Source organism: Octodon degus, unplaced genomic scaffold (assembly GCF_000260255.1).
Source record: "Octodon degus isolate 3935 unplaced genomic scaffold, OctDeg1.0 scaffold00048, whole genome shotgun sequence".
Classification (NCBI taxonomy): Eukaryota; Metazoa; Chordata; class Mammalia; order Rodentia; family Octodontidae; genus Octodon; species Octodon degus.
Window position 1 is genome coordinate 5,835,888 of NW_004524624.1, and position 27,904 is coordinate 5,863,791.

The window sequence follows — 27,904 nt, forward strand, 5'->3', positions numbered from 1 at the left end:
GTGGGGGGTGGGAGGTGGGAGGTGGGGGAGGGTCCCAGACAGAACTTCAAAACACAGCTCATGGAGATTGCTGGGCACTTTCACAAGGAGTGTGAGTGAAAAACAGGCAAAGATGACAACAGTTATCGCTAGGTGAAGAACACCTTCTTTCTTTCATCCTGACAGCTTCACTAGGAGTCTCAGTCTGCAGCTCCTTAACATGAGCCCAGGCCAGCAGCCAGCCCAGACCCCTTTCTTCTCCATGAAAAAGTTGCCAGTGCCCACAGCATCCTCCCTTCTCCTGGGGCCAAGTTGCAACACATGCATTTTTGGCCCCATTTTATAGGGTCCACAACAACTGGGGCTTACATGTGGAGCTGGAGCCACTAGACACCACAGGGCCCCGTGTCCTAAGGGTACATCCTGCCTGGGAAACCCTGCCAATGGTGCCCAGCAGGGGGTGCCCGAGGAGAAGAAGTAAGAGGGCAAACCAGCTTGCCAGCTGCTAGGGTTTGAATGCGGTTTGTCTTCTGAAGGTCTGTGTGTCAGGGACCTGCTCTTCCTTCACAGGACCCCCAAGGGAGTTCTGGTTAGCACTCAGGACAGCCAGCTGTTCTTAAGCCTGAGCCTGACCCTGACTCTGGGGCCTTCATGTCTGCCTGTGATCTTTTCCTTCACACACGCTCCAGCTGTTGCCACACCTGGGCTGCGCTGATGCTGCTGTGCCATTGGACCTCCAGAACTGTGAGCTGTACATTTCCCTTTTTGTGTATAAAGCAGCTTGCCTCAAGTATTTCATTTTAATAATAAAAAATGAACAACACAATGCCAATGTCATGACAGCCATGATGAAAGATCCACAGGGGGTAGGCAGGAACACTTTCTGGACAGATCCCTGAGATGAGCCTGCTGGGGTGGGGGTGGGGAGCTTCCATCCTGCCTTCCTAGCAAAGAGCCACAGCAGGCTACATCTAAGGCTCCTGCTTGCAGAAAGCAAGGAGGGGACAGCCTGCCAACCTTGGGCAGTGTTTGTTTCTAGAGAAAAACCTAGAATCCAAACACTCTGGGAAAGAATGTGGTTCTAGTCAGCCTATTACCTCAATAAACCCTGCCTGACCAGCATGGGCCACAGCTCCCACCTTGGTGACATGGGTCCTCCTTGCAGGAGATTTTAGTGTGTGAGGAGGCCGGTGCCTCCCCTCCCTAGCCAAGCACACCCCAGCCCCATAGAGTGCATGGTCTTCAGAGCCAGGCCACACCCTCAAGGCCTGCTCCTTGGAGACTTGTGGGGTACATGAGCCACATGTGACTGATGACACCATGCCTAACACCCAGGACATTTCCTCCTTCAAAATCCTACATTTCTGGTTCTTCAAATTGGGCTCCATTAGCCAGATTCCAGAAGGTCCATCCCAGCTGCCTCCCATTCTGCTGTCTGGGCTGTGGTTATGGGACCCAGGGCGCCTGCCCTCTCCAGGGACACATCTTCCCCACAGGTTCAGAGCCAGTACTATTCACCCCCCACCCCAGGCTGGGACCCTAACTGTTCTCAGGAGGCCTTCCTTCAATAGCTACAAAGATAGGCAGGACTGAGGGGTAAATGTACTCTCACCTCCTCCCGGACAGAAAAGGAAGCTGGAAAATAGGAGAGGGCATATCAGTGGTTCCTGAATCCTAGATAAAGAGGAGCTGGGGAGCCTCCAGAGGCTTAAAGACAAATCCCCACCCCCACCCCCACCCCCGCACTCCATGCCCGGAGACCCCAAGGCCAGGGGTGGAAGGACAGCAGCAACAGTACACCGCCTGCTCCCACAGACAGCTCCTAGATCAAGGGCAGAGGGCCTGTCCCTGAGTCCCCATCCCCCACCTCTAGAGCTGGCAAGAACTGAGAGGCCTGGGCTGCAGCTAACCTGAAAGTCTGCCTTCTTAACTGCTGTGTGACCCCAGGAAAGTCCCTTGACTTCTGGGCTTTAGTTTGTAATGCGCCTCAGTAGTTTTCAGGATGCTCCTGACTCTGAAAGTCTACCCCTTGCTATAGGAATCTTGGCGGCCTTCTGTGGTTGTTGTTTACAAGCAGTACCACATGCTGGACAGAAGGCTTCCTGGTCCTGTGAGCCAGCTCAGGGTGGGGAGGGGGTGATCTCCTCCACATGCAGCAGTTGGGCCATGCCTGGCATGTTTTGTGAACAACAAATATCTCATGTAATTGCTGCCACTGTTCCCATGAGGAAACTGGGGCCCAAGTACCATTGGTGCCCCTGCCAGGGCTCCCAACTCCAGAAGGAAAGCAGCTCTAGTCTCTTGGCTACCTTTGGGGTTGCTCAGGGGTCTCTGGTCTTGTACCTGGAGTTGGAACTGGGCCAGATAGCCCAGTGTAACATATCTCACTACCCCTGTTCCCAACCCTTTGCTTCAATTCGTGGGCCAAATCGCTGTAGGCCAGGGGCACCCATCCAGAGGGATCCTGGAGAGCTACCCTGGGAAGGTGGGGCTGAGTCAGTTCTAGGGGCTTCTAAATCCAAAGCGGAGGCAGGGGAGAAGGCTCAGTAGAATAAGCGCTTGCCTGGCAAGTGCAAGGGCCTGAGTTCAATTCCTGGTTCAGAAAAAAAAAAAAAATCCAAAGATCCAAAGCCGGCGGGGTGAAGGAGAAAGGGACTGCGAGCCTCCTTAGGCGGGCCATCCGCTCCCCCAAGCAGTTTCCAGCCCTATGACACCTGCCCTGTGCATCATCTTGTCTTTCTCACCAGCGGTAGCCTAAGTCTTCTGCTCTTGATGCTAAACGGCAGCATCAAGAGGTTTTACCATTGCTGAGGAAAGAGTAAGGCAAGATGGGAAGAAAAGCGAATTTAGAGTCCTGTCTGCAGAGGCCGGCACCGCAACAGAGGCAGATAGATGACCCGCAATTACCCCCCTCCCACCGCCGCCCCATCCTCGCCCGGCTCCCGCCCGCCTGTCCGCCCGGTCTCCAAGCAATTTCAGACTTTTTGTACAGCTGAAGCAGCGCGTGTATACGATTTCTCTCCGCTGCAGAAGCGGCTTTCAGGTGACGGGGAGGAGGCCGAGGAGTGTTTATTCTCGAACAAAGGCAGCTACAGACAAAAAGGAAAGCGCGGCCCTCCCCCTGCCGCCGCTCGGCTCCTCCGCGCTCACCCCAGGGCCCAGGCCCCCTTCGGGCTTCCGAGAGGGATTTTCTTTGTGCGCGCCCCTCCCGGCTTCCCCGGGCCGGGCCGGGCGGAGGACAATGGGCGCTGGGGGCTGCGCTGCGGGGAAGCGGGTCTGCAGCCGGGGCGGGGGCCGTGGGAGTCGAGGAGGGCGACCGCGTGGCGTGGGTCCACACAGGCCCTCTGGAGTCTCCTTTGCCCGGAGAGAAGCGGAGGAGGGCAGCGGTGTGGGGGAGGCCTCTGCTCCACGCTCCGGGCCACGGTGACCTTGAGGCCCGATGTCGCAGGCCCTGGTAAAGCGGCTGCAGCCGGATCTGCTCGGACACGTGCTACGACCACCCTTCCAGTCCCCGCCCCCACCCCAACCCTGAGGGAAAAGGGACCATCCCAGGCAGCACAGAGCTGTTCCCAGGGTCTGCCCTCAAACTGCCATTTCAGGATTTTGGTCACATCTGTGTTTAACCTCGACATTCATTTACCTGTGTTTATTTTTTTAGATTTTCTCTTTCTTTCTTTCTTTTTTTTTTTTTTTTTTCGGAGTCTCACTACACAGCCCAGACTCGTAGTGATCCTCCTGATTTCTGCCTTCCAAGTGCTGGGATTACAGGCGCGCACCACCTTGCTCGGACTCCATTGCTGGCTCAGTGCACCCGGGGGCGGGGCCGGCGCAGCAAGGGGAGCCAGGGATCGAACCCTCGCCCCTGCACTTACTAAACTAAGCAAGCGTTTAGTCCACTGAAATATACCACCAGCCTTTTTTTTTTTTCATTTTTTAAAAACTAGGTACTGGAGCCAGGAAGATGGCTCAGTAGAATAAGCGCTTGCCAGGTAAGCACAAGGGCCTGGGTTCAATCCCCGGTTCGCAATAAAAAAAAAAAAAAATGTTCTTTTCCACCCCATAAACTACTGCCCTTCATGAAAGATTTATTTATTAGGGTTTGTGTCTACCTGTCCAAGGATTTCTGTGGAAGTACAACAAATATGAAGACATATTCTTATTTTCTTGCTTTCCTGCACAAATCTAAAATAGTCTATGGTAGCACAACCTTTCTATAAAGCATCGAAAGATCCTTGTTAAAGCCCCTTAACCCCACTGCTCCTATACATTCCTCCTTTCACAAGCTACAACAGGCCCTCCTAAGGGCCCCAGCACTCCACTTACCCAACTCCACTCAGCCTTTTACCCTATACACCTCCTCTCAGGGTCACAATGTAGTTGGACATAAAAAGGGACCATCCTTTCAGGCAATGCCCTACCTTTCTAAACAACTAGACAACACAGCTCACAGATAGACTCCATGTCTCCACACACAACAGCAGACATACTAACACGAGACAAAAAGTTCACTTTAAGACAATCTATCACTGTCCACTCGCCCTATCACCTAGTGAGCTCATCACACATAAGACAATTCCAGCCATAATGACTCCTCATATACAACAAATCCACTTAATGTTCATAGAGGATCCTTCTATCACTATTTCCACCCATAGCCCTCCCAAGCCCACCACCTTATTCTATACCTCTGATGAGGCCCCCCAATGCAGTTGTATTGAGATCTTACAGATGACCCCAACTCCCTTTCCTCACATTGATATCAAAAACTAAAAATCAATACTCCACCTCTTCAACATGGTCATGGTAAAATGACACATTCAGATCATAGACTCCCTCCTTCTTGCTTCCCCTCCTGTGTCCTTAACCATGATGACATGTTCTCATAACATGCTGTCTTTTTAAACTTTTTTTTTTTTTTTTTTTTTGCGGAACCGGGGATTGAACTCAGACCCTTGCGCTAGTTGCTAGGGAAGCGGTTATTCCACTGAGCCATCTCCCCGGCCCCTCTTTTTAAACTTTTTTCAAGGTTTCTTCAGTCTCCAATGCGAGCCATCCCTAACGATAAACTTCTAGTCCTATCTGAGACACCTGGCACTAACTTCTACATGGGCATAAACTGTCATCCTGTCAACTCCCCTCACCCCCAAGACGACTCCCCAGTTCAGCAGGAAGCAGTCTAAGTGACACATCACCCCTTTTACAACCAAAAGATGGGAATGATAGGTTATGGCCCTAGTATGAATTGCTAAATTATTATGGTGGTCATCTAATATGGCTGAAGCCCTTAAAACAACAGCTTACCTCCCCAATGACCACTTTCTCCTCGTTCCCCGCTCCTGCGCTGGGTACAACTTCCTTTTACCTTTCCCACCCACACAAGGGATCCTCCAATCAGCTCCTTATACGTCACTAAACCTGCCCCTCAAGCTCCGCCCCCAGCGAAAGTCCATAAAGTTTCAGGCTCCCTGTCTCAGGTCCGAGCATCTGCCTGTCTCCCTGCCCTCGGTCCTCTCCGTGTGTTTACAGTCAATAAAGGCTTTCCCTCCCCGATTTCTGCCTCTCTGCAGTGCCGCTGTCACTGCCATCGCTGTCGCCTCTAAAACCTATCAGTCTATCATGTTCATTCTCACCCCCCTTCCCTCTCCCTTTATTTGGTACTGAGAATTGAACCCAGGGCCTTTGCACAAAGCTGCTTCCCCAGCCCTTTTTTATTTTGTGATAGGGTCTTGCTATGTCACCAAGTTGCCCAGGCTAGACCCCATCTTGCAGTCCCCCTGCCTTAGTTTTTCAGGGTGCTATTCCACTCCGTACTCAAGTAACGACAAGTGGAGGGGCATTTACTGCACTTCAATAGCAAAAGATTGGAAATAGCTTCGGCATCGACCCAAGGGGCTAGCTCACTGAACTGTAGCCTGTCCGCACATTGGAAAATTCCATGGAGGGGCATCAACAGTGAACAGGGAAGATTAGAGATAGAAGTCTATGTACAGCTTTGGAAAGATCTCCAACCTCCAGGCTATATTAATTGAATAAGATAGGAGCAGGATAAAGCCTCAAAAGTGGGGCTGTGGGTCCAAAAGATAGATCCATTTGCAGTTTTGATAAATAGTGTCAAATCTTTGCTGGCTTTTGAATTTTTGAGTCATCAATTTGAAAGATCTAATTAAGTTACTTTATATTTTTCTTTGTACCAACTTTAAATTTATAATAAAGGGATATTAGAACAAGTGGGAGGAAGCCACCCAGAAATTGAAAAAAGTGACTGACAAGTCAGAGAATTTCAATAGAATAGAACTGGATACCATTCAAAGCCATAGAAACGGACCCTGGCTACTACAAACAGAGAGAACATTTATTAAAGGATATTTGGGCCCCAGAGACTTCCTGGGAGCTCAAGCATCATACTTAGAGGCTGAACCTCTGAGAAGATACAGGGACACCAACGCCTGTCCCCTTGCTCTGACATCACTACCTACCCACATGAGCTCTGGTTCCTGTCCCCTGCCTGTATGGACCCTCGCCCTTGTCCCCTGCCTCTCCAAGCTGGTAAGGCTACTGCCACAGCTGGTGCTGGTGCTGCTACCACCCATGGGCAGTTGGCCCCTGATTCTCTACATTCCAGACTAGTGGGGCAGGTGTTCTGATCACTGGCCCTAAGAATCAGGCATGCAACAGAGCAATTCTCATCTTTCATCTACCCAGAAGGAGGCAGGCCTCATCATCAGGAAGAGGATTCAGACCCTGTGTGGCCAGCAGGATGAGAGTCCACTTCCAGAAGGAAGGGCCATGTGCCAGAGCGACAGTGCAGCACAGGATCAGGGCAGGGGTACCAGTTGTCTCAGAATGGTGCACAGAGGATGAATTCTGGGCAGCAGACCCAGTGAGGACCCCACAATCAGGTAGCCCGGGAGAGGAAATGTGGTGCAAACTGCCTGGAGGTGTGAGAGCTCCACCAGAGGGAGAAGAGGGAAGAGGACCACTGGTAGGATTGCTCCAGACAGAGGCCAGGAGGACCTGCAGAGAAAGATGCTGAGCCTGAAAAGTCTGGGCACCAGGGAGGGGGCGGGATTGTCAGCAAATGAAGACAAACTGAGAGTAATAAGCTGAGAACAGGGGTGTGGCGCAGTCAGAGAATAAGCAGATCCTCATGAGAAGGGGCACAGGGCTTGCACCCCAAACTCTGTTGCAGGTTGCCTTCCTGAGTCTGGCAGAAAGCCATGCACACCAGATAGGGTCCAGAAGAATTAGCCATGTCGTCTGTGTCACCCCTCAGTCCCCAGGGATACCTGGACTGCACCTTAGAAAACTTGTAATGAAATTGTGTTTTCCCTATGCATGTGAGCGTCCAAGGTTCATATGCATGCAGTCACTGCAGCGACATAAAATTTCCAGCCCCTTAACTTCACCTTCCTCTTTGCTGCTCATTTCATTTGTGCCAGCTCTGCCTGGGGGGGCTGCACCCAGCCCTTCTTCTTCATGGCAAAGTGACATTTTCATGGAGCTAAGGGGACCATCTCCTCCCACATTCCTGGGGCTGTATGTGGATCCTCCATTATTCATGGCTCTCAGGTCACAGAGAAACACACAGATATGACTGGCCCCATCCCATCTTCATCCAGAACCCTCAGCCTCTTCTTTCCCAATGCTTTTGCATTTGATCTTCTGCAAATTTGGCTCTTTGTTCTTCAGACAGAATCATATTGCCAGGGGCTCCCGGTGGCCTCAGTGCCACTACTGTCACAGAAATTCTCTCTAAATATGAAAATAAAAACGTCCCCAGAGTAATCAACAGAACAGTTCCAGGTGGAAGTGTCACAGCCTACCAAAAGACAAAAGCTCAAAGTGAAGAACAAAGAGACCTTGAACCCTGTTGTGCAGGATCAGTGCTAAGAAATCAGGGGAAAGAGGCAAAGCTGGGTGCCCATTTTCTTCCCCTGGGTCACTTGTTTTCTCTCAGAATTTCATATTCTGAGCTTAAAGGTTGGTGGAGGACAATACTCAGAACTGACCAGTTTACAGTCTGCAGGCAACTGATGCATCATTGGGGCATATGTTTCTAGAAACTTCTACAGATTATCATTATCTGAAATACTGGGACCACAAGTGTCAGATTTTGAAAGGTTTTGGATTTTGGAATATTGGTATAGATGTTCCAGTTGAATATCCCTTATCTGCAAAACCAAAATACTCTGAAAGACGTTAGTGCTTTGGATTAGAGCTACTCAACCTACAGTTCCTGTTTGTTCCCTTATCTATTTGCTCATTTCATGATATAGATGATATCAGGCTTCAGGTAGTCAGTGGCAGAGAGGTTAGCTCGAAATTAGCTTAAAATGAATGACTATTGGTTCCCACCACTGAAATGTCAAGAAGCAGACTGGTCTGGTTACAGCTACACCTCAGTGTCCAAACCCTGAGCACTGACACAGAGAATGTATCTCAGTGGTAGAGTACATTTTTAGCATGTGTGAGGGCCTGGGTTCTGTCAGGGCTGAGGTGAGGGAGACCTTCATGCTGCCCTCTGCACACAACAGGAATCCAGGCTGCCCTCAGTAAGCAAGAATTGATGGCTATAAAGAAATTTAGGGCTGGACCTGGAGTCTCTTAATGCTGGAAGCCTCAGCTTTATACACATACATGTGCTGACTGTCCTTGAAGATTTGACCTTAAACATGCCATCCAGGTTTTTTGGGACTATGACCGACCCCCAACCCCAAACCCTATATATACTTAGCCTCTCCTCCAGATATTTGCTGATGTCATTCCGATTTCAGCCTGCCTGGACCTAGACAACATTAAATCCTGTCTTCTCCACTGCCTCAGTCTCCAGGGGTTTCCTCACACGCTGTTAATTCATAGGTTCAATTCCCAGCACCAGAAACAAAACAAAAGACAGCATCCACTGAACCACACACATAAAGATGGTTAGGATGGTGCTTCTATCAGTCACTTTCCTGGTCACTGAGACAAAATACCCAATACCCAGAGCTTAAAGGAGGAGCAGTTGTGTCACCTCACATTTCCAAAATTTCAGCCCTTACGTTGTGAGCAGCATGCCAGGAAACAGAGAGAAGAGACAAGACCAAGAGGGAGATCACCTTTCCAGGCCACACAATCAGGGACCCACCTCTTTGAACCAAGGCCTGTCTCCTAGTGCAACATTTAGCTATAATGCCCCCATGGCTTAATCGCCTTTCAAAAGTCTCAGGCATTCTGACACAATAACAAAAGGCTGACTAATGTGGACAATAAGTGCTTTACTACCTATATTTTATGAAACTTTTAAAAAACTAAAAATTGCCAGGGAGATAGCTTGGTAGAATAAAAAACTAAAAATAAAATAAAACAATCTGTGCACCTGCCCCACCCTGCCTTGGGCCAGGCCCTTAAGTAGCTGCTTTTACCTAGAGCACAATCCCTTCCTGCTAGCAAGCCCCTGCTCTTGGGCCTGCTCATCAGAAGGGCCCCCAGAGACCCATCCAAAGCAGCTCCCTGCCATCAGCCACTAACTTTCACCCACGTGCTATTTTTCTTTATAGCACTTGCCACTTCCTGGAACGATCTTATTTCCTCACCTGCTTATATATATATGAGCTTATTTGTTTTAGGCAGTTGTGGCAAACTTACAGCACATGTGCTGCAGAGGACTTTTGTAACACTGAAAGCTCTAAAAGGTTCGCCATCATTGCTTTAGGGCCTGCTTGTTCCCAGTAGACTGTCAACTCTGGAGAACAGGGACTTCATCTTGTTCATACCAGTTTCTCTAGTGCCAGGACCAAGCCTGGCACAGAGTGGAGCCAAATAGATGAACAAGGAAGAAATGAAGAAACATTCTCTGTGCCTCTCTTGGTTCAACGGACCCAGTATTGGCATGGTTCTCTGGCAGAGGCTCCATATACAGCCGTAATCAGTTGCAGACAGCTCCAAGTATTTATCATCAATATTATGACATCATGGTCAAATATGACATCATCAGTACTACATCATCAATCTGCATCGTCCTTACAAACCAAGTTCAATAGGAAGAAAGGGCTTCTCTTTCAAATGGCTCAAGGTTACAAACCAATGGCTCTAACTGGGCCATGTGATATGTCCTGACGGAGTCCCTGTGAGCAGGGATGCAGTGCTCTCTCATTGGCCAGGCCTGATGCCCAGCTCCAATGTAGGCATCAAAAGCAACCTCAGTGCCATTGTGGGTGTATATATGGGATGGGAGGGAGGTAACTCCCCAAGGGGAGAGCAATGAGTCAATGCCAGAGAAAGAGGCACAAATGTGGGACAGGCAGATACATCAGGCAAGGCTATGCGCTCCTCAGACATGCCAGGTTTTGCAGCAGGCTTGCTATAGGTTGAATGTTGGTGCTCCCACTTCACTCACACAAATCATGCTCGGAAGCCCTAATGTCCCTGTGATGGTATTAAGAGGTGGCACGTTTGGAGGCAAGGAGGTCATCAACGTGGGGCCCTCACAAAAGAGATGAGGGCCCTATAAGCCCAGGGAGCTGATGAGTTCTCTTCCACTAGGTGAGGGTTCAACGAGAAGTCGGCTGGTTGTGGCCCTGAACCCAACCACACTCATACGCTGATCTTAGACTTGCAGCCTCCAGAACAGTGAGAGATAAATTTCTGTTGTTTATAATCTACTCAGTCTATGGTACTTCGTTATAGCAGCCAGAACAGACTAAGACAAGGCTCTGGGGAGTTTAAGATAAATAACACTTTAATAAACATTTGATGAATGAAGACAACTCAATCCCTGACCGCTCAGGAGAGCAGAGAGACAGATTTGTGTTGTCATAGGATGTGTTTATGCTGAAGGAAGAGAAGGCCACGGGGCACCTGTGTCTCCCTCCCATGAGCTGGTACCAGGGGAGCCAATTGTTGCAGGCTGAATTGGGTTTAAGAGCCAAGAGCCTGCCCTGACCCAGAGATCCCATGAATTTACTCAAAAGGAGAAAGAAACTATCTTGCACAAGAATGGTTGTTGCAACATTATTTGTAATGGGGGGGGGGAACCCTGGAAACAGCCCAAATGTTCCCCAATAGGGGACTAGTTAACTACATTATGGAACATCCACTTGATGAAATATTCTGGAGTCGTTAGAAATGATCGTTAAGGAAACTACAGAGCAACAGGGGAAAAGGCATCTGTCCTAACACACAGTGACAGCCCAGAATACAAAGCTGTGACTGTGGGAGGCACAAGCCTTCGGGCTGGCTGTGTGCTTGGGACACAGAGACTTGGGACACCTCCCCTGCTCCTGGGAAACTACTGGCACTGGCAGGGCAGGAGTGACAGGGAAACAGATGATGACACGTGAGGGAGGGAAAGACAAAGATAGAGGCAGAGGGACACGGGGCTTGTAGACATCTTCAGAAAAGGGTTAAAGAGAGGTGGAGGAGAGGCACGAGGAGGAACATGAGGAGGAGGAAGGGAAAGTTGCTCTGTGTAGAATTATGGATGATTTTTTTTTTTGCTTTTGCAAAACCTCTTTCCTGTTACATTATTTTTACACAATAAAAGCTAGTTGAAAACTAAGCTCAAGTAGGAGTGAATAATTTTCACTACCAACATTTGTGTCTGTAAATCACACATGAGTTCATAAGCACTTTATATCCTTGACAGAGCAGGAAAGTGGAGAAATAGTTCTTGAACGTTTTACAAAAATGAACAACTACAAAGAAAAAAAAACCCAACATTTTTTGTATGTTGCCTGGCCTGTGCCAGGGGCTGAGTGCGCATATTTCTATAGCAAACACAAACTATATGCATACGAAATGGATCCTCCCCTCTCCCGCTTCTCTATCGTCTAAGCCCTTTTCCTGGACCAGGGCAAGAGGAGCCTCTTATTGGCTGCACTTGAGCACAGACTCATAGCCTAGCTGCTAAGGACAACAGGAAAGTGTGCGTCTGGCATTTTCAATGGGGCTCAGCCTCACCAATGAAGATCACCTCATACACAGGAGGGGTCTACATATTCATGAATGTTCTCTCTATAGGAGCCTCTAACACTCACCCCTAACCCTTATTTCTTTTTTCCGTACTGGGGATTGAACTCAGGACCTTGTGCTTGCCAGGCAAGCACTTATTCTACTGAGCCGTCTCCCCAGCCTCCTAACCCTTATTTCTAAGATGTGGAGGGTGACACATGATGGCAGATGGAACACAAATATCTAATTTCACTCTTTCCCCCACCTCTAAAACTACATCAAATGATGTTTGAAACATCAACTTGATATGTGAGGTCAGGGGTAAAGATGGCAGCAACATAATTTCAGAAGCTTAAATCAGAAGTAAGCAGTAATTGACCAAGAGGACACAGAGACAAACCTTAGGTTCTTTAATTCTCTGGAGGAAAACCACGTCTGTTCACACCATGGAACCCTCAAAGCCTCAGGAACTTGCAGCCCCGGGTACATCTGGAAGCAGGGATGAATGAAAGATAAAACAAGACAGAATAGAGCAAAAGCTTTTGAAAGAGACAAGAACTGGTGAGACTGGAACTGCTATTTCTCTCCAGCTCTCTGGTCACTGCCTACTCTCTCTACAGCAAAAGTCTAGCATGTACACTCTGGTCTACAAGGAAAAGCTAAGAGGTGAAACACCATACTAAAAACAGGGTTGCATGATTCTGGGACCCTTGCCCAGTTCCCTTCTCTCATCAAAGCCAGAAACCTGAAGGCCAGGGTGCTTCTCCAGATGAGACTAAAGGAGTTGTCCTGAGGAAGGTGGCAGTCTCAAATATAAGACTTCCACATTCTGACCCTGGCCAGCCCCTAGCCAATGACCTATCAAGATTTTGGAGCACCCTATGTGCATTTTGGTGCTAAACCATGATCTGATACTTCATGCCACCAGACTACTGAGGGACCTCTTGTGTTAGTTTTCTATTACTGTAACAAATACTTAAGAGAAGCAATTGTAAAAGGAAAAGGTTTATTTGGGCTCAGAGTTTTAGAGGATTTGGTCCATGGTGTTTGGCCTTGTTGTTTCAAGGCTTGTGACAAGTCAGCACAGCATGACAGAGAGCACAGTGTGCAGAGCTGCTCACCTTGCCGCAAGCAAGAAGTGAAAGGAAGGAATAAGAAGGGCTGGAAGCCACTACTCTTTCAAGGACAAGGGCCCAAGGACATGAGAACCCCTTGCTAAAACTCCTGCTGGATCCCACCTTCTCAAATTTCTACCTCCTCCCAATAGCCATGGGCTTAGAATAAAGCTTTTTTTAAACACATGGACTTTTGGGGGTCACCTCAGGTCCAAACTACAATGCACCTCTATATGGAACAGAGAGAACAAAGCAGACGAATAGAAAAAGATGTTGTAGAGAAACAGACTATGCCAGGTGATAAAAACCTTTAGTAATATTAATAACCATAGAGAGATAAGAAAAGATATTACATCCAAGAAGTTCTAATAAAAGGATTATTTAGAGAGCAGAAAATTCAAGGAGAGTTTTTGAAAATTAAAAGCACAAAAGGGTGATTTTTTAAAAAAAATTAGAGGCACGTGTGAGGAAGTCTAGAATATACAGCAAAGGACAGTAAAGTGGAAAATAAGAGAGGAAAGGTAAGAATATTGGAAGGTCAATTCAAAAGATCCAGCACCTAAGTACCAGGAATTACCCAAAGAGAAAACAGAAAAAAATACTAAGTAAAATATTTCAAGAAAATTTCTCAGGAGTGGCAGACATGAGCTTTTGGGCTGAAAATACTCACAATTGCACACCGCAATGGAGGCAAACCAAAGCACAATGCTATGAAATTTCAGAAGCTTGGCAACAGAAGAACTTTCTAAAGGTTTCCAGAGAAAACTAGAAGTCATGTAGTAATGTTTTCAAAATTCCAAAGAAAGGTTATTTCCAAACTTGATTCTATCCCCAGATAAATTGCTAATCAAATGAGAGGAAAGAACAAACTCCTGCATGCATGCAGGATCACACCAGATTGCATTCTCCTCCACTTTCTCAGAAAGCTATTGGTGTGCCTGTGGCACAACCAGAGCCCAAACCAAGTCCAGAGACTGTAGCACAGCATTCTGTTTTACAATAAACTTTAAAAAAATAAGTACTGGGGCTGGGGAGATGGCTCAGTGGAATAAGCGCTTTGCTGGCAAGTGCAAGGGCCTGAGTTCAATCCCCGGTTCCGCAAAAAAAAAAAAAAAAAAAAAAAAAAAGTACTTATCAAAAACAATTATAAAAAGTATAGTGGAGCTGAGTATGGTGGGGCATGCATGTAATCCCAGCACTCAGGAGGCTGAGGCAGGAGGATTGTTACAAATTCTAGACCAGCCTGGGCTACAAAGTGAACTTGAGGCTAGTCTGAACTGCACAGTGAGACCTTGTCTCATAAAGATAAAAAAGGTATAGTACAATAATATATAAAGCAGTAGCATAGCTGCTTATTGTCATTATCAAGCATCGCACACTATTCATAATTGCACTGGACACACTGCACATTCACAGGCCACTTTCCTGGCAGCAGGAGGGTTAGTTACATTAGCATCTCTACAAACATGTGAATGAATCATTGCCTGCTTTCTAACCACTGCACCATCACTAGAGGGTGGGATGTTTACAGCTCCTTTAGAATCTTATTAGACCACCACTGCGCCTGTGGCCTCTCCCTGGCTGCAATGTCCTTTGCTGGCTCATGACTATATCCCTAATGTGAATGACCACATGGAAGTTAGATGCCTGGCAGCAGCCACCTTACATCACACCCCATAGACCACTGTGCAGAAGAAAGCTGATGAAGGACTCTCCACACCTGAGTGTACACATCTCCCTGGGACAGTGTGTCCCATAAAAGTGAGTTTTGTTCCTTGTGTAGAACATAAACATAAAACACAGGAGAAAATTTCAAATTATCCTAAGTGTTCTGGGAAAAATAAAACAAGTTAATGGGATTGAAAATGACTGGGGTGCAGACCAGGGAGAAAGCTCAGTGGGCTTGCTTGGTGAGCACAAGGTCCTGAGTTCAATCCTCCGTACCACATGCAGTGCTGGCCCTGAAACCCCAGGCACATTGTGCTGGCCCCCAAACCAGGCATGGTAATACATGCCTGTAGTCCCAGTGCTGGAAAGGCTGAGACAGGAGGATCACTATGAGTGTGAACTGCTCAGTGAGACTCTGTATCAGCAAATAAACACAATCAAATAAAATTTAGAAAATGATGGATTGGGAAAAAAAAGAAAGAAAATGATTGGTTGGAGGGTGGGACAGCCCTCTCTGAGGAGGTGACATCTGAGCTAAGACCTCCATGATGAAATGAGATGGCTGTGCAAGGATCTTGGGGCAAAGTATTAGAGGCAGAGGGAACAGCAAGTACAAAGGTCCTGGGGTGCGAATGGGCCTAACATGTTCAACAGAGAAGGGGAAGAGCAGGAAGAAGTGGATCAGGAGGGAGATGGAGCGGGGGTGGATGAAGTAGTGTTGCAGGGCCACAGCAAAGAGGCTACAGGTAGCAGAAGGCTCTAGAATAGTTTTCAGTAGGAGGCATCTTAATCATATTTACTTGGTGTCACTACTAATGTTCTGAGACTGCTCTGGCTCCCTGCCTTCCACTATCCTTTCTCCCTGTGTCACGGCACTAAAGTCCAAGACAGAACTCAGCTAAAAATTACACTTCCCAGCCTCCCTTGCAACTAGGTGTGGTCATTGCAGTAAGTGCTGACCAAAGACAGGTTGGCAAACACCTTGGAACTTCTAGGCAGGCTCCTCAAAAAGGAGGAGCTGCATCTCCTTTGCCATGCCATTTTTCTCCTTGTAGCCTGACATGACATCTGGAAGTCTAGCAGCCATTTTGGTCCGTGAGGATATAAGAAGGACTTAGAGGCTGGGCCTATAGATGCCAAATGGGTAACTAAAATAGAATGAAGCTCGGCATCCCTGCTTTCATTTTATATCTCTCCCCTTTATTATCTTAAAACTTTGGGTCAGATCCCTACTCAGCTCTACATGTAAGCATGTTATGACATAAGAAGTGCCTAAAAACTGGTTCATTAGGCCTAAGTTTACCTATCAGAAGGCACAAAGCTAAGAGTAACTAAAGGTATGTTCAAGATTTACAGGGACATCCTACTGCTGGCTTTTACAGCCTTCAGTTTCAGGCCTCTTGAAGTGACACCCAGAGGTCTCCAGCCATTGTCCTAAACAGCCATGTCCATTCTTGGATCCAGGAAATGCACAGCCTTGCTGAACACACACCACCACAATGTGATTGCCCCCTCCCCAGCAGTTACCAGTGACCCCATAATGGAACTGAGGCTGCTCCCCTTAAGTAGTAAATAATTCTATCAGGTTGGCCCCTTAAGCCAAAAGGACTTATCCAGAGCCACCTTGCTAAACCATGCATAAGGCTAACCCTGGGATAATGCTCAACCAAATCACCCCATGGCCTGACCAGGGTTACATAGTCTGCCAGCTCTACAGGCATCTAACCTTTGCTTTTGCTTTCTTTTCCAGAAAATGTTAAACTTTCCCTCAGCCCACCAAAGACAGATCTTGAATTTCTATATCTGTCTTTGCCAGTAGGTCCATGCTGATTAAAACTCATTTTTCTGCCTCTCATCACTGCTCATCTCCTTGATTGGTGTTATGAGATGGGCAGCCAAGCCTGTTCTACTAGGACTCCTAGAGCCAGAGCTTTCATCTTAAAATGCTGGCTACCAAGGGGACCTTCCAATAGCGACCACAGACTAGGAAAGCACAACTGCGAAATATGCCCATGGGTTTCTGAGGGCCACAGGTGATTTTCATGAGCCTTGGGTTGGCAACATGCAGCCTAACCACAAGCAAGAAAAGGAACCATTCAGAGGGGAGCCTCTGTCTTTCCGCGTACCTAGTTCCTTGTGAAATCACTGAGAGTTGGGGGTATCAGCTTTTGTCTATACTTTTCTTCATTGATGAGCAGGATACAGGGCCCTCCTGACACTTTCCACATTTCTCTGAGTATAAAAAGTTTTGGGGGGCCAGTGAGATAGCTCAGCAGACTACAGAGCCTGCTTAGGCAAGCTTAAACAAAGGTAGACACCGGGGCTGGATCCCCAGCACCACATTCCGCACAAGCCCCTCCCACAGGGTGGGCTGAGCCCGGCCACAAAAAAAAAAAAAAAAAAAAAAAGGAAATCTCTGAGGCAGGGAAGACTCCAGAGAATGGGGTCCCACTTCCTCCAGAGAGGAAAGGACTTCTGTCAGCCCCTTCAAGTCTTCCCTTTGCTGGTTTGGGGAGTGGGAGATAGCAGAGAAGGTTAAGTAGTTTTCTATGTTTATAGTTTTGTAACCTGATTTCTTACCTGGCAACTGGAACCCCAGACTGTTTTTAATCTTTTTTTTTTTTTTTTTTTTTTCCGAACCGGGGATTGAACTCATGCCCTTGTACTTGCCAGGGAAGCACTTATTCCACTGAGCCATCTCCCCGGCACCTCCCAGGCTGTTTTTAATGTACATAAAATTCCTCCTCTGGGTTGAAATAGTCACCAGAATCACCTGGGATGGGGACGGGGCTCAGTTTATTTAAAAACCAATAAAAACAGATCCCTGGCCCACTCTCCTGAGTCAGGAGTCCAGCTAAGCACCCCACTACCCTTCCCACAGGCTCACCCACCCGGATGCTCGAGCCCCAGATCCAGCCTCTGGCAACTCCTTCACAGCTCTCCCTGCCCTACACTCTGCTGGCTGCTCCACCAGCAGATGCTGCGGGGGCCCCCCTCGAATTCTTCCCAACTGAACTATAGAGTGTAGCTCCACCTACCCCCCTGATCCGGTACCATCCTCTCTTACTACAGCCTCCAGAACTTTCTATCGCTTCCCACTCATGCTCGCCATGCCAAAGGACCGGTCTAGGTGATTTTCCCTCATGTTATGTAAATCGGATCATGGAATTCTCCATTTTGGAGCTTTCCAGCGTCTAGGTCATGCTCAGAATGAGTACAGACTCTTTCCCAAGGCGGGCCCCTTCCCCTCGCTGCCTTGCGCGGCTTCCCCAGTCTCCCCGGTTCCCAGCCGCAGGCCTTCGTCTTGGCTGCTCCTCCGGCTGGCGCACTCCTCCCCCAGGCCCTCGTCTTAGCCGCAATGTGCTCTCCCTCTTCTCTTCTAGTCCCGGCGCTCCAGCTTACCTCCCTGCCTGTGTATTCTGCACTGCAGCTGGCATTAACCTGACGCTATCTTGTTCATTTATCTGCTCACCTGACTACAGTCATCTTCCTGCCCCCTGGAACAAGCGGGGACCTCCCCAACTTATTCCCCAAACCCCGAGGGTACGGACTAATACCTGGCTCAAGACAGGAGCTTCCTAACCGCGCTGAATGGATAACCGCAGGTGTGCGGCACGACCCCTCCCCCTCCCCCTCTCCTCCGCCCCCGTTGTCCAGGCGACCTCGGCGGGGACCAAGCAGGCGGGGACAGAGAACTGAGCGCCCCCGGGGGGGGGGGGGTGCTATGGACTGGACCCTACCTCCAGCCCCCTTGCGGGTAAGGGTGGGAGGAGGAGTGAGAGGGATGGAGGGGTGGGAAGGCTCTGTGTTTTGCAGCTTCCCTTCCCACTTCGGCTGGAAACGGAGGCCAGGGCCTGCCTCCCCACCTTTCCAAAAGAGCCAGCTCCCAACGTTCTGGGTCTCTCCGAGTATAGAGAGATTCAAAGACCCAAATAGTAAAATGGTTCCCTGAGCTGCTGACTGCGGGGGGTCGGGCCGCTCTTTCTATTTAGAAGATGTTTTCCCGGGCTCCTCCTGGTGTTAAATCATTTCTCCAAATTAGCAGGAATGCTCATTACCGACCCAACCACTTCCCATTAGGCAGGAAATGTGTCTTTCCGGTGGCGGCTTCCTCTAGACCCAGGGGCCAACTCCCGGCACTTGGGGGTGGGGGTGTTGGCTGCTGAAGGAGGGGCGGAGCTGGCTAGGGATGGGCTGGAGGGGTGGGTATAGATAAAAGGTGTGCAGGCGTCTGCTCCTGGCTGTAGGTAGGCTAGGGATCCTTGACTGGTAATCCACAGCACCGTGTCTGCAGGCTCCTTCTTCCCTCGCCACTCCTTGCTCACAGATGCTCTGGCTTCGAGGATGGCTCTATGGCCCTCTCCGTGGGCAGCTATGCGATGGGTTTTAAGGAAAGACAATTAGAACAAGGGCATTTGTAAGGCAGTGAGAGATCAAAAATCACTTGCAGGGGCCGGCCAAATAGCTCAGCGGATTAAAGCACTTTCACTCCCTGGAGGGTAGGGGTTCGATCTCCGGGTTTACCTGCAGGCCCCGCCCCCAGGGAGCCCTGCGACGGCAATTGGGCGTCGTGGCACGGGCCTGTAGCACGCCTGTAATCCCAGCTCTTGGGAGGCTGTAAACAGGCGGAGCCCTAAACACCCTGTAGACCTTTCCCTAAAAATGCAAAAGAAATCAGTCAATCAATCACTTGTTTATGGGCATTCTCTTCAGAGCAAAATCCTATCAGGTGTGTAATACCGTGAGGCTGAGGCAAAAGGATCACAAGTGCAAGGGCAGTCTGGGCCATTCAGTGAGACAACATCTGAAAAATCAGGGGTGGGGGGGCTGGGCTGGAGGGGTAGCTCAGTTTAGAGATACTGAGTTCAATACCTGGTACCACAGAGTGGGAGAGATACAGTCCTTCCATGTCTTGTCCTTTATTTATGTGTGTTCTGAGACTGTAAATTCATAGTTGCTAATTCTGCATACTTCCCTAGGGATAAATGGAGGTTTGGGATTACCAGTATCACCCTTTTGAGATTTCCCATTAATTCTTTTTTTTTTTTTTTTTTTTTTTTCTTTCTTGAGACAGGGTCTCACTATGCAGTTCAGGCTGGCCTTGAGCTTTTTGTAGCCCAGGCTGATCTTCAACTAGCAATAACCCTTTTGCCTCAGCCTCTCAAGTGCGGGTGTTAGAAGCATTCGTGGGCTACCACACCCAGCCTCTACTAACCTTTAAAGATTGGGCCATCCTCTCCCGTGCACTAAGACTAAATAGAGACCATTAAGATTAAACAACACTCTAGTTCAATCCCCTGTATGGCAAAAAATATGTAAATGATAAATAAACAAACAACAAGGCGAGATCCTTCTTAGCGTGGGATCATCTCTGCCTGCTGAGTCATCGACCTTTGGTCCTGCCCAACCTTGAATCGGCTGGTATCCCCTCTTATCACTGTACACACCCAATAAATAGCGTCTTGTCTCTGCCCATCTTGAGGCATTGACCTCCCACCCCCCTTCATGCATTACTAAGTTTGTCTCTTATTTAATCCTTTCATTCTACCCCTTGTACAGGCAGGCAGCTGGGGGTCTTGGCCAGGTCCCCATAGATGTGAATTTTCAAAACCGCCCCAGGCCTCCTGGGTTCTCTACTGCCAGCCCGCTAGGGGCCTGGGAGCCACCTCAGCCCTTAGCTGCAGTCTCCCTACAGGTGGATTGCAACGCTCCAGCTCCCTGAGGTTTTTTACAGGGTGTTCACAAGACGGCCTTCAGGGAACCAAAACTGATTAGAAACCCAGAGTAAAATGGCTCATCCTGCACCTTGTGTATAATAAATATTAGATAAGAACAACAACAATAATAATTTTGCCTATATGTCCCGTGTTGTTGAAGAGAAGCATCAGAAGCACAGGTATAGACCAACTGGTGAAACAGCACATTTGGCTGCTCTGAAATAGCCTCCTTTGACTCATTAGTAGGGTCTCTGCCCAAGGGCAGGGGATGTTCATTCAGACTCCAAAGTTTTTATCACCACCACAGCTCCACACTTCGTATTGAATTCAAGCAAGTTCCCTGAGACTTCTCAGCATAAAGGGAGCCCTTGGGCTCAAGGTGGACAAAGTGCCTATTTAATCCATGGGAAGATGTGTCTTATTGTCCATTTATCCAACAAATGTTTAGTGAGCTCCTACTGCGTGCCAGGCTCTATTCTCAGTGTTGTGGATATTAAAGATGAAAACAGCACAGTGATTGTTTTTTTGGAATTCAGCCTGTTATGGGAGAAATAGCCAACGAACAAAACCCAAAAGGTAGTTACGAATCAGTGAGCGCAATGATGGGAAAAAGGGTTAAACAGAGTCAGAACCAGTAGCTTCCCCAGGAGCTTGTTGGAAATGTAAATTCTCAGGCCCTAAAGTTTTGGAAGCTTCAAAGAGATCTGGATTTAACAAGCTCTCTAGAATATTTTGATGCACACTTCAGTGGTGTATATACTGGGATCTGAATGATGAGAATTCCGATGGGGAATGTTCTGGATGGAGGAAACAGCTTGGCAGAGTCCTGTGCCAGGAAGAGGACCTGTCAGAGGCACAGGAGATGGCACTTGGGCAGCTGGCAGGAGCATCAAAGACCTCTATAAGACATTTGGCTCCTGTTCCAGATGTGCTTCCTGACCTCACCTGTGTGGGATAAATGCTCTGGACTTCACCCTCTGCTTTCTTTCTGGGGAGAGGGCAGAGAGCAGCTGTTATCTCCTGTACCCCTCTCCCGAGTTCTCAGTTTGGCACAGATTGGTGGAGGCAGATGGAGGAAAAGCTCTATTGCTAGAAATACAGAAATGGGTGTGGAGGCAACAAAGGTGATAGAATCTAAAGGAAAGGCAGGGAGGGGCAAAGAAAAGCAAGCCCTGATGGTGAGATCAGAGACAGGGGCCAAGGCTTCCCGAGTAACTGAGGAGACATCCAAGTGCTATCTCTCTTTTCCAATGCCTGTGGGGAGACCTGAAAGGCCTCAGAGCTGTGATCAAGCCATCTGGCTCCTGGAAACTGGTGCCCAGGGTCACCCCACTCCTCCCACCTGCTCCTGCTGCAGTGGAGAGGTGCAAAGCTTGGAGCTGCTGCTCAGTGCAGCACAAGCCACCTCTCAGGTCATGCTGGTGACATGCAGGCCAAGGGGAGAAGCAAGTGAGCTCCAGGGAGCCCCAAGGAACATTTCTGCTGCAGGTCAGGGCACAAGTTTTCTCTGACCTTTGGCAATAGGATAGCAGGACAGCACCTGTTGCAAAAATGCCCCCCACTTTGCAAGCCTCAAAGCTCACAGACTGGCATGCAGTGCATTATCCCAATTGCCAAGCAGAAGTCACAGCCCAGCAAGTGAAACATACAATGCAAGAATAATTTAATACACAAAGAAATCAGGAAGAGTGCATCATGAACTCTGCAAGGCCATTCTTTCACTCTTTCCATTTTCCAAGTATTTCTCAAGCACCTACTGTGTGCTGAGAACCATGTAAACCCTGAAGATCCTACAACTATGAATCAGACAGACAGGGTCCCTGCTTCCCTGGAACTTATGGTTCCAACAAGATGTGAGATCATAAAAATAGATTGGTAGACAGGAAATGTTTAGGTTGTGAGGGTTCCGGAATGCATGGTCATGTTGATGGCAGGGAGTTAAAGCAAGGGCCTCTGAGAGGAGCTCGCAACTGAGCATTCCAGGCACAGGGAACAGCAAGTGTAAAGACCCTGACGGCAACAGATTGAGTCATCCTGCAAGGCACCATGCCCTTCGTGAAGTGCTGGGGCTACACATCCAAAGAGGTGGCCTAGTCACTGCTTTTTCCCTGGAACTCACCTAAGTGGACTTTCTTCATATACAAAGGATTGGTCAGAAAAGGTACCAATTCAAATACAGCAATCTTGATATTGCCTGAGGGATGGCGGCAACAGGAAGAGAGCATGGGAAGAGAGGTAAAGCCAGGGCTTTCAGAGCCAGCAAACATTAGGGTCCCAGCACTATCATTCACCAGCTATGTGACCTGGGCAACTTGCTTCACATCTCTGGGCTTCTGTTTCCTCACACCTTTATTGTTCAAGTGCAATTCCTGAAAATCCTATTTATGAACCACTTGGGGTCTCCATTCATGGTCACTGTGATTGCAACTTCAAATTTCAAGTGGTTCTCTGTTCTTCTGGGTTTATTAAACCCCTATTATCCCCAAGAAAAGACGATGACCTGATTCCTATGACTGAGTTCATATGGAGAGGAAATATTTGGAAAGAATAACGCAGAGTTTCACAGCCCGGGCAGTCAGGAGAAGAAAGGCTGCTCTCTCTGCAGATTCCAGGCTGTCCCTTTTCTTCTTCCCTCCTGGTTTCTTCATCCCTGCAGGTCAGGTGGGGCTTCTCTCTGACAGTGGCAGAGAATTCGTGCTTGTGCCTCCATCCACAGAGACTGGTTGGAGATGGACCAATGAACATCACCAGGTGCCTTGGTGATGCACTCAGCCACCAGCCTTCCCACAGCAACTATGAAACCACCTGGACAGGGACATGGACCTCCAAGGACCACCCTGCCTCTCCTCAGGTGGAGCATAGAATAGCTGAGAAGTGGAGAGACATCAAGGTCGTATGACTCTGTTGGAGTCCCTGGAGCCACCTGGGCCTGTGCCAGCAACTCTTCCTCTGGATTGACAATTATGTGAGACAACTCCCTTTTGGCTGATGCCAATTTTAATTGAGTTTCTGTCACTTACAACCAAAAAGTCCTGACTGATACAGAGGATTTTGTAGGGAACAATAGAACTTGTGATTCCTTGAAGGTCTTGGATCAATGATTGGGGACAGATGAGAGAGTGATAAGAAATGAGATTAATTGCTATTGTGAGCTTGTGCTTGTTACTTCTCCAACAAGGAGCTTCTTCCTCAGAGAACCACAAATTTCCCAGCTATGTGTTCCGGGTAGAATTGAGCACATATGCATTTTCAGGGCTGAATCAAGGTCAGCATCTCCTGTCTCCCACTATACTATGATAGGCTAATAAAGGAGCACATGGCCAAAGTGATTGGAATAAGCTGATGGAATTCCAGTCTGGAGTTTTCATTCAAGTAGGGAAATGTTTCCTATTAGATGTAAATCAAGAGGGCTGGGGAGATGGTTCAATGGAATAAGCGCTTCCCTGGCAAGCGCAAGGGCCTGAGTTCAATCCCCGGTTCCGCAAAAAAGAAAAAAAAAGATGTAAATCAGGGGGGAAAATGGCATTGGAAGCTTCTGGCAGCCAACCATCATGCAATCATGATGAGAATGCTTGCTAAAAAGAGTCCATGCTAACTCAGAATCAATAAGTGGAAAGACTAACATTATCAGAGTCCTGGGTCAAACAATACCTGCAGGAGGAGCTGCCCCTGAACGATTCAGTCCCAATAAGGTCCCTATGTGCTTGGGAAATTTGGCTTAGTTTTCTGCCCTGTGTAGAAGGAACCCTGTCTCCTTCAAATGAACCTGAAGGGGGCGCTCCACCTCATGACCTCCTGTCCCCTAGAGGCCCATGCCAACACAGAGGGATCCAGCTTCCAGTCTGCAACTCACAACCTGCAGGGAAGTATTTTGGTTTTTGGTGTTTGGTATTTTTCCAGGCTTTCAGGCCATCAGAATGCAGGGAGGGCTCTCTGGGGCTTTGGAAGTGAGATATCTGAAGGAATTGAGGATTGACGAAAATCTGTCTGGCGTTTGGGTGGAGCCAGCTCAGCGCTCCGGAAACCCTGAAGAAGGAAATAATTTGCCTCGGGCTCTCCTCCACCCTTCCCCCTGTCCATCCTGAGCAAGGACAGCCATCAATCCCACTTATCAGACCTCTTATTTCATCCTTTATCCAGCTGTCTCGGGTGTCACTCTGCATCCTTAACACAGAGTTATGAGAGATTGAGCTCTTGGGACTGGGCTGGCTGAAGGATTCATAGGTGCAGGGCTACCCATTCATCAGGGAAAAGTCTCAATGCCTTTGGGGATGGGGTAGAAAATGGCTGACTGGGCCTGGAGAAGAAGGCTTTGCTGTCAACAATCAGAAATATCAAAATTGTGATGAGAAGGGTGGTGACATTAGATGAGACTTACAAGTTCCCATGAAGACAGTCCAGCAGTAGAGTGCTATATTTCTCAAGCAACTTACGTAATAATTAGGGCAGGGAATTCTGGAAGATAAGGAACCCCAAAACAATCCAAAGAATTGTCTAAAATTTATAGCACCCTACATTTCTACCCTACTTGAGGCCCCACCTCAAATGGGTACTCAATGCAGGTAACATGAAATGACCATTCCTGACCCCAGTGTATAAAGCCCTCTTTGGTGAGCCCCTGCCCACCTCCCCTGCCACACTCCAGCATCCTTTCCTCAGCTGCCATGTTTCTACCTCTCCAGCCTCTTCAAACTCACGTCCACATTTGTCTCTGGACCTTTACACCCACTGTCCCCTTTGCCCTCACACCCCTTCCCCGGGGTTTCGCATGACGGGTTCAGTCAGCATTCTGGGATCAGCTCAGATGGCATCTCCAGAGTGGCCTGGCTGGTGCACCTCCTCTGTCTCTCTCTCTCTGTCTCTCTGCCCTGTGGCTTTGTTCCATTCTGTCCACAGCCGTTAGCCCTGGGCAAAGATATCTGGCTCATTTTCACTTTATTTGAGGAGAAGCTAACATGAATTCTAGTCCCTAAGGGCAGGGCTCTGGCTGTCCTCTCTACTGCCGAGGCTCCAGCTGGTGCATTACTACACGTCACAGACACACTAAGTGTGTGTTAAATGCAAAACCTTCTGGCTGGCTGCACCCATCCTGTGGGCTCCAGGACTCAGCAGGTAAAAAAAAGAAAGAAAAGGGAGCTGCTCTGATGTGGTTTTTGGCCCAGGGTGCTGAGGGCTTAGGGCTCTGCCTGTCCTGCTGTGGTGGCTTCTCTGAGACAGGGAAAGAAGCTGCTGGTTCAGGGAGGAAAGGCTGTTTTGTGTCGCCAAGAGGTTGCCATGGTAACACTCCTTTGTGCAGGAAAGACCCCCCTTTAAGTTAGAGATGTAGAGATATGAAGAGCTGGCACAAGTCGATGCAGTATTGACCAAGCTGGGGGGCTCTCAGTTGGCTGTGGGCAGGGAAGGACTCACAAGTCACCCCCACTTGTCCTTGGCTTTATGTTGCAACTCTTCTCTGTCCCCAGTCTGCTCCTGTCTGAGTGGTCAGGAGCATTCATCCAGGAGGCACAAGAGAAGAGCCCCAGGAGGGGAGGTCAGGGCCCAGGCTGAGGCCACCCCAAGCCTCTGAACCCTATAGAGTAGGGATCATAGATGTGGCAGATGAGGCATGAACATAAACGTGTACTGAGCACTTACTGTACATACAGCAGCCTCGAAGATTAGAAGAGTGAGTAGACTCAGCCCTTACTCCTCTGAGAGGGTGGGTGGGAACATCACCTCCATATTACAGATGAAGAAAGTAAGGCTCAGAGCGGTTACACTGGGAGTCCAAATCAGAATTCAAGCTCTTAACAATTCTGCCATCTTGCCAGTTCTGAACACAAACAAATGTGGTAACTTCTGTTCATTAAATGGTTGACGCGGGCCAGCTGTCTGGTCACGCAGGCACTTTTGTTCTTTGCTATTTCACACTGAGAAACTAAGAATTTCAGGGGTAAGGCTTTCACCCACGCAGTGTACCAAGCAGTAGTACTAGTTAGATCTGTACACCGACCCAGAGTCTAGGTCCATGCCCCAACAGCAACAGGGCCCTGGACATCGGGACCAAAGCAGATCTTCCAGCCAGTAGCAGGGCAAAGGAAAAGAAACAGCCTCTTTTCCCCAACCCTACCATGCTCAGGCCTGGGGCAGGCACCGAGGATGCACAAAAACCTGACAGCAGCAAATGTCCCCAAGCAGCTACAGGATGCCCTCGGATCACAGCCCACCTGGAAGCTGGGTCACACCCCACAGGGATCAGGAGGAGGCCTGGCTGCTGGGCTGCTCTTCACTCTTCCCCGAGCGGGGCCCTTCGCTGAGCCTGTCTTCCTCGTCAGACATGGGGGCTGACCATTCTACCTCCTGCGACCACCTGCAGGTGCATGTGGCAGTGCTTCCTGTCACACCGAGGAAGGGCTGGTCCCACACAGGCCAGCCCACCCTGAGAGTCAGCTGTGGGACACAATCTGCAAGTTTAAAATTGGTGCTCCCTGCTATGCAGTCTCTCTTGCTCGCCCTTCAACTGGATTCTCTTAAAGACATTTCCAGTGGGATTAAATTATAAAACTTTAATTATAATGCAGTAGTCTAGGAATATGCCAACTGCACGTGGTGGCTTAGAGTGGAGCAACCATAACAGAGCCAAAAGTGGCCCCACAAGGCAGCTTCCTCTTGGCTTGCAGTAAAGATGCACTCCCCAGGGTCTTGCCCTGGCTCTTTTTCTCTCTGACTCCTGGCTGTGCTTTCAACTGTCCCCAGGGAACAGGCTGTCAGACTCCAGGGACAAAGATGGGAGCAAAGAGAGAAGATGTCTCCATGTTCTATTAGGCCATGTTCTGGCACCTTTCCCCACCAAAGAATCCTCATTCCCCCAGATACCTTTGCTAGAAAAGTTACAAGACATCCTGATAAAGGGAAGGTAGCTATAACACAATACCTATGATTAAACACTATATAAAGAAAAGAGGTTTATTTAGCTCACAGTTCTGGAGGTCCACAAACCTGTACCAACACCTGCTCAGCCCTAATGAGGACCTTGGGGTATAGGCATCCAGAGGAAGAGGGACTGCAGCAAGGGTCACATGGTGAGGACAGGAAGCCAGAGGGGGTCATGAGCCAAGCTCTCTTTCGCTTTCTCTCTCTCTCTCTCTCTCTCTCTCTCTCTCTCTCTCTCTCTCTTTCTTTCTTTCTAATGTATTTAGTACAGGGTCTCACTACATAGATCAGACTCGTAGTGATCCTCCTATTTTCAGCCTCCCAAGCACTGGGATTACAGGTGCAGGCCACCACGCTCGGTTTCATTTGATGGCTCAGCATACCCCGGGAGTGGGGCTGGCACATCACGCCAGATATCAAACCCCCAGCCCCTGCATCTGCTTAAGCAGGAGCTTTCTTTTTTAAAAGAATATGGTCTTGGGCTGGTGAGATGGCTCAGTGGTCTAAAGCACCTACTTAGAACAAGCTAAACTAAAGCAGAGACCGCGGTTCAATCCCCAGCACCACATGCCAGCCAGCCCC